General features: G+C 38.1%; 1 pseudogene; it reads left to right on the top strand.

The window, feature by feature from the left end:
- Window positions 1–1,045: 1,045 nt before the first annotated feature.
- Window positions 1,046–1,637, top strand: LOC150003098 (translationally-controlled tumor protein-like; annotated as a pseudogene).
- The last annotated feature ends 4,580 nt before the right edge of the window (window positions 1,638–6,217 follow it).

Raw genomic sequence — 6,217 nt, 5'->3', positions numbered from 1 at the left:
ACCAAAGGAGGACCACACCAAGACACATCATAATTAAATTGCCAAAAGTTCAAGATAAAGAGAGAATCTTAAAAGGAGCAAGAGGAAAGCAGAGAGTTACCTACAAAAGGTTGTTTATAAGACTATCAGCTGATTTTTCAAAAGTAACTTTGCAGGCAAGGAGGTACTGGCAAAAATTATTCAATGTGGTGAAAAGCAAGGAGCTACAACCAAAACTACTCTATCCAGCAAAGCTATCATTTAGAATGGAAGGGCAGATGAAGTGCTTCCCAGAGAAGGTGAAGCTAAAGGAGTTCATCATCACCAAGCCATTATTATATGAAATGTCAAAGAGATTTACTTAAGAAAAAGAAGGTCAAAGCTATGAACATTAAAATGACAATAAACTCACAAGTATCAACAACAGAACCTAAAAAAAAAAAAAAAAAAACAAAACTAAGCAAGCAACCAGAATAGAAACAGAATCATAGGTATGGGGATCATTTGGAGGGTAATTAGCTGGGAGGGGGAAGAGGGAGAAATGCAGAAATGGTGCAGGGATTAAGAAGCATATTCAGTTGGTACAAAATAGACAGGGGAAATTAAGAATAATATAGGAAAGGGTGAAGCCAAAGAACTTATATGAAAGACCCATGGACATGAACTAAGGGGGATGGGATTGCTGGAAGAAAGTCGGGTAGTGGGCAGAGGGGAGCAAAGGGGAAAAAATTGGGACTACTATAACAACGTAATCAATAAAATTTACTTTAAAAAAAATCAGAGGTTGCCCTGCCCAGGTAGCTCAGTTGGTTAGAATGTCATCCTGTCACATCAAAGTTGTGAGTTCATCTCTGGACAGGTATACATACAAAAATTAACCAATGGATGCATAAATAAGTGAACAAATTGATATCTCCCTCTCTCTCAAATCAGTTTAAAGAAAGAAATATCGGAGGTTTTTTTCCACCCGCTTGCCATCCCCCCACCCCCACCCTCACATCACCTCCTGGTACTTCTCTGGCTGTACTGCAACACTTGCTCTAAGACCTAGGTATCTGCTACAGTGATGCTGCCCTCTCCTTCCAGGCTCCATCATGATCATCTACAGGACCTCATCAGCCATGATGAGATGGTGAGTTATCTACAAGATCTGGAGATCACAGATGGGCTGTGTCTGGAGGTAGAGGGGAAGATTATCAGCAGATCAGGGGGTCACACTGATGACTTGCTTATTGATGAAAGTGGCTCAGCTAAAGGCCCAGAGGGCAAAGGTACTGAAAACATTGTAATCACTGATGTTGGCATTGCCATGAACCATCATTTGCAGGAAACCAACTTCACAAAAGAAGCCTTCCCTTCCCTTCCCTTCCCTTCCCTTCCTTTGTCTTCCCTTGTCTTCCCTTCCCTTCCTTTTCATGTATATCAAAGATTACATGAAATCAATTAAAGGGAAATGTGAAGAACAGAGATCAAAAAGAGTAAAACCTTTATGACAGAGGCTGTAGAACAAATCAAGAACATACTTGCTAAGTTACCATGTCTTGATTGGTGAAAACATGCATCCAGGTGGCATGGTTGCTCTGTGGGAGTATCCTGAGTGTGGTGCTGCCCCATGTATGATTCTTTTACTGGATGGTTTAGAAATGGAAAAATGTTAACAGGTTTGGCTATTTGGATCTATATTACCTGTCATCATAACTGACTGCTGCTTTTCATCCACACACCAGGACTAGGACAAATAGGACTGAAATTATCTTGAGATCTTCATCTATTTTGACCTTGATTTATTTGGGTCTAAGACATTGTTTTTAAGAAAAACATGCCACACAGATTTTATAGAAATAAAATGCCCTTAAACTGAAAAAAAAAAAAAATTAGAAGTTTTTACTATAGGAGAGGAATAATGAAAGGGGCAAGAAAACTGTGCAGAGTTGGCTTCCCTCTTCCATTTTTAAACATCTCTCCCATTTCCAGTCCATGCCATGTTATCACCAGTACAGTTGGGTCTGTTTTGGTTAAATGATCCTTTTTTCTTAAAGTGTTCTCAAAGTGAAATAGTAAATATACTCCTTTTTCTCACATCAGAATTTAGTGAAATGAAAAATCTGACTCATTTTTAAATATTTGGATCAATAATCTGCCATAAATTGGGAAGCTATCACCTCAGATTGAAGATGTCAAGTATATTTCTTTTTCCTTTTTATTACTTTTATTTTACAAAAGTAATATTTGCTCTATTCCCTATTCTACTTACTACAGACATCTAGTCCCTAGTCACCTGCCCAGGATGCATCTCCTTTTAGTAGTTTTTTAATGTTTTATGTATATACAAGCAAATGTCTGTGTTACATATATATGGTAGATTTAGCCATATAAAATGGCCACTGTTGAAAATTGTAGACCTACAAGAGCAGGACAGTCATATCATTCAATCTAATATATATATTTAAACATATATGACAGCATAAAATATATTGGTCTATATCTTCTTTTCTATTTTTATTACAATTTTTTTTTACTTGTAAGTCCTGGAGATCATTCTATATCAGCACATAGGACTTGATATTATTCTTTTCCATAACTGCATAGGTGTGGCTGTAGTCTATTTAACCATTCCCTCTCTGTAGCACCCTAAGGCTTATTTTCAGTTTTTATTATTACAAATACTGCCTAAGTGTCCCACTCAGCATTTGAATCTGGACATCTGCAGAAAGATAATGTAGATATGCAAGGCTAGTGCCCCTAATTTTCCTGTCTCATGGTCCTCTAACTCCCAGAAAACTGGTTCAAGCCATGATGGAGCCCCTTAGTCACCGGCTCCTGTGCCACAAGAGTTGTTGACTGATACTTATAAGAAATGCTGGAAACACCAACTAAAGTCTTTGCCCTTCCCACTTCCCATAGCTCTGAAATTTGTTTGATTCATAAAATAAGAAGTTCCCGAATGCCCTAAAAACTTTTATTTCTGTGGGAAGAATCTTTTTTTTTGTCTGGAAGTCTTCATTGAGATGAGATACTAGTTTCCCAGACATTTGGTCCTTGACTCTGCCTCTCAATAGCTATGTAACCTTAGATGACTTACCCCTCTGAACTTCAGTTTCCACACCTATAAAATGGTTTATGTGTGCTATAGGGTTCTGGTGAAGATTAAATGAAATGATGTGCCTGTCACATCATAAGCACACAAAAAATTGGCCATTTGCTCCTTAAACCAAATTTCCAAAGACAAAACACTTAGTATTTTCCTAGCAAAGCTAGGCTAGTGATTTTTCTAAGGAAATATGAAAAAGTCTTAGTCTTCTGCAAGCCCTCCTTACTGGCTGGCATGAGGTATGCAGTATTTGTTTTCTGATCTCAGAGTTACCAATGAATTGTCGTTCCTAATGTCTGCATTTCGGCCCCATCCTTGGCACAGAGAGCCTGGCCTGAAAGGCCTTATTGCAGGCAAAAGAGCATATTATTTCTAGGATTCTTACATCATCATCAGATGATTGGACTCATTACCTATCCTCTAGCTTAGTCCAGGCAATCTGTAGAAATGTAAATTACCCACCATCTACACTGAATGATCTGTGGAGCACTTCATGAGGAGCAGAAGAGGAAAAGTAAGTCAGGGATAAAAGGAGTCATGGGTCAACTAGGCCCAACACTATGCTTTTGTTTATTAATTTTAGAATAATGTTTTTATTTAGACCTTTAAAGCACACGCTCATTTTCAAGTGATTCATAAAAGTACAAACAAGCAAACTCTTTCTGCCTAGAAATCACAATTTTCAACATTTGTTAACCCCATCCTGGGTACTCTATGCATTTATGCAGCTCAAATATTCAAAAATATAGATGGATAGGTAGTCTATTGGGGGAAAAGATTATATTAAGTATCTTATTTGTTTACTTCTTTTCTGTTTTCCAGCCCTCACACCCCCAAATCTCACACTGGAAAAGTCCATGAGGGGAGAAACTTTGATTATTTTGTTCACTACAAAATCCTCAAAGCCTACTACAGTGTCTGGCACATAGAAGGCTCTCAAAACCTATGTTGAATATTCAAATATTTCTATTTGGATATCTTATGATTCCTTCTTTGATCTTTAGTTCAATAGCTTGCCTAGGACATAGCTTAGTGTTGATAATTGCACATAATGTTTTCTGGGACATTTTATTCTATTAATATTTTCTTGTTTTAGTAAAGTTGTTCTCTATTTATTCTTGAGTATTTAGTTTCATCTTCCTGCTTTCTTCTTCAGAAGCTGTAATTACGGATATATGGGTCTCCTTTGTCTCCCATATCTACCAAATTCTTTGCAATCATTATAGTTTACTTTTCTATTTCATTTTGTGCAATGATCTCAAGCTTACCATCTCTGTATTTTTGTCTTGATTTTCCAGGGTTTTTTCCCTGTGTCTTTAATTTTCTTACCCGAAGGGCACATGTTTTCTCAGATCTTGTGTTCCTTGACCAGTATTGTTCGTGGCAAGTCTTTATGGCACATGCCTTCTGGATTGTGACCAGGTTCTGGCTGTCTATCCCTCCTCACTCCCGTGCAGCAGAAACAAACTACCAACATACCAATTTCTTTATAGGTGTCCTTCCATCCCTGACCTCACTATAAGCAATGGGTACTTGTTCTGCTCATTGAGATAAAGATATTTCCTTCTTACCTCTCACCTGTGCTGCCCAAAAAACTGGATTTCAACTCTCTAAGAATCTTTAGATATGTCCTTCTTGGTGTTGACAAATAGTTTTGAGGAAATATGTATTTTATCAGACCTTGGCAACATGTGTCAGCTGTAGGCTTTCTCCCTTATCTCAGTCTAGCTTTCTTGGCATTTGCTAGGAATCTTTTGTAGTTTGTGGTGTGATGCTGTTGCAGGTTTCTACTTCATCAATGATGAATTGTGTTCCCTCTGTCTTTTGTCCCCTTTGTTAATTTAGATAAATTTCAAATGAGGGGTAGAGCAAAGATGCCACCATTTTTACACCATTGATCAGAATGGTCAGACTTAGACAGAATGAAAGAGATTTTTGCAATTGAGAATTGTGAGCTTGAATCCAGTTGAATGCCTGTGATACTCTCACTTCTCAAGTTTACCTTCCTCAGTCATCTATCTCTATGTTGAAGACACTGCTTAATGCATACACCACGTGCCTCACTAATGATGCCTTCTACAGTCATGCTGCCATCCTCTCTCTGTATAATAGTGTGATGTGGCCCTCAGTGCCTGGGCCACACACCCATTAATATTTATGCTTCCTGAGAGTGATGAGGTGTCCCAGTTATTTGTAGGCATGAGCAGGTGCCCCTAATAGAAGAATAAGTAGAAGGCATCTCTTGGGAAATAGCTGCTTTCAGTCTTCCTGTCATAAGGAAGAGGAATTTGGGTTGGTGAGGGAAATATCCACAGACTTTACAGAGTAATCTCTAGCTATCTAACTGGCTAACTTGGATTACTTGTATGGGAAAGATGAGAGAAATGATGGAGAAGTAGTTTGTGCCCCCACGTGGAAAAAAAGAGAGAGCTTCTTTTTCCTTCCCCAGCTAGAAGCTTCCCTGTTGCTGTGAGAAGTTACTCCCGTGCAAGTTGCACACACCCTAAGCCGTCCAAGTTTATCTCCTTGCATGACCAGATTCCAGTTCTCTGCCCCTGACATGTTGTTCCTACTCATAAACTTTTGTTCAATTCAGGAAACCTTAGTAAACTATCATTAATCATTATCCATATTGGCTGGGAAATGCTATATCTACTTTGATCTTTGATTTAGTTATCAATATATGACAACAGAAATTAACAGCCAATCTTATGCGGTGGGGTCAGGGCACTGCTAATTTCTTACTGGCTAAATTTCTTGTGACCCTTTTGTTCAAACCCCACATGGGCATGCACTTTACAACAGATCAGTTTGGGGTAAACACTATTCATTGAATTGAAAGTGCTGAAGTTTTTATGTTTAATGTAGTTTGTATTAGCTTTAAATATTGGGCAATGTCCACTTCAAAGGATTCTGCTGACCATACATAATGACTCCTCTGATGCATATATTTCAAGTGTATCATTTCTGCAAACTGTATTCATGTGTGTAAAGTAGGAAGAATTGTGGTAGGAGTTCAAGCTACTGTGACTCCTGGTTTACTGAGGCCCTTGCTTAAATAAGGTTCATGTAATATGGTAATTTTAAAATATTTCTACGATTTTTTATTCATCCCATCAAAAGATATGGAGTCTAATTTACCCTTCT

Source organism: Furipterus horrens, unplaced genomic scaffold (genome assembly GCF_987537825.1).
Source record: "Furipterus horrens unplaced genomic scaffold, mFurHor1.1.pri manual_scaffold_8, whole genome shotgun sequence".
Taxonomy (NCBI): Eukaryota; Metazoa; Chordata; class Mammalia; order Chiroptera; family Furipteridae; genus Furipterus; species Furipterus horrens.
Note: the sequence above shows the minus strand (reverse complement) of the source record. Positions and strands in the feature narration are given on the sequence as shown.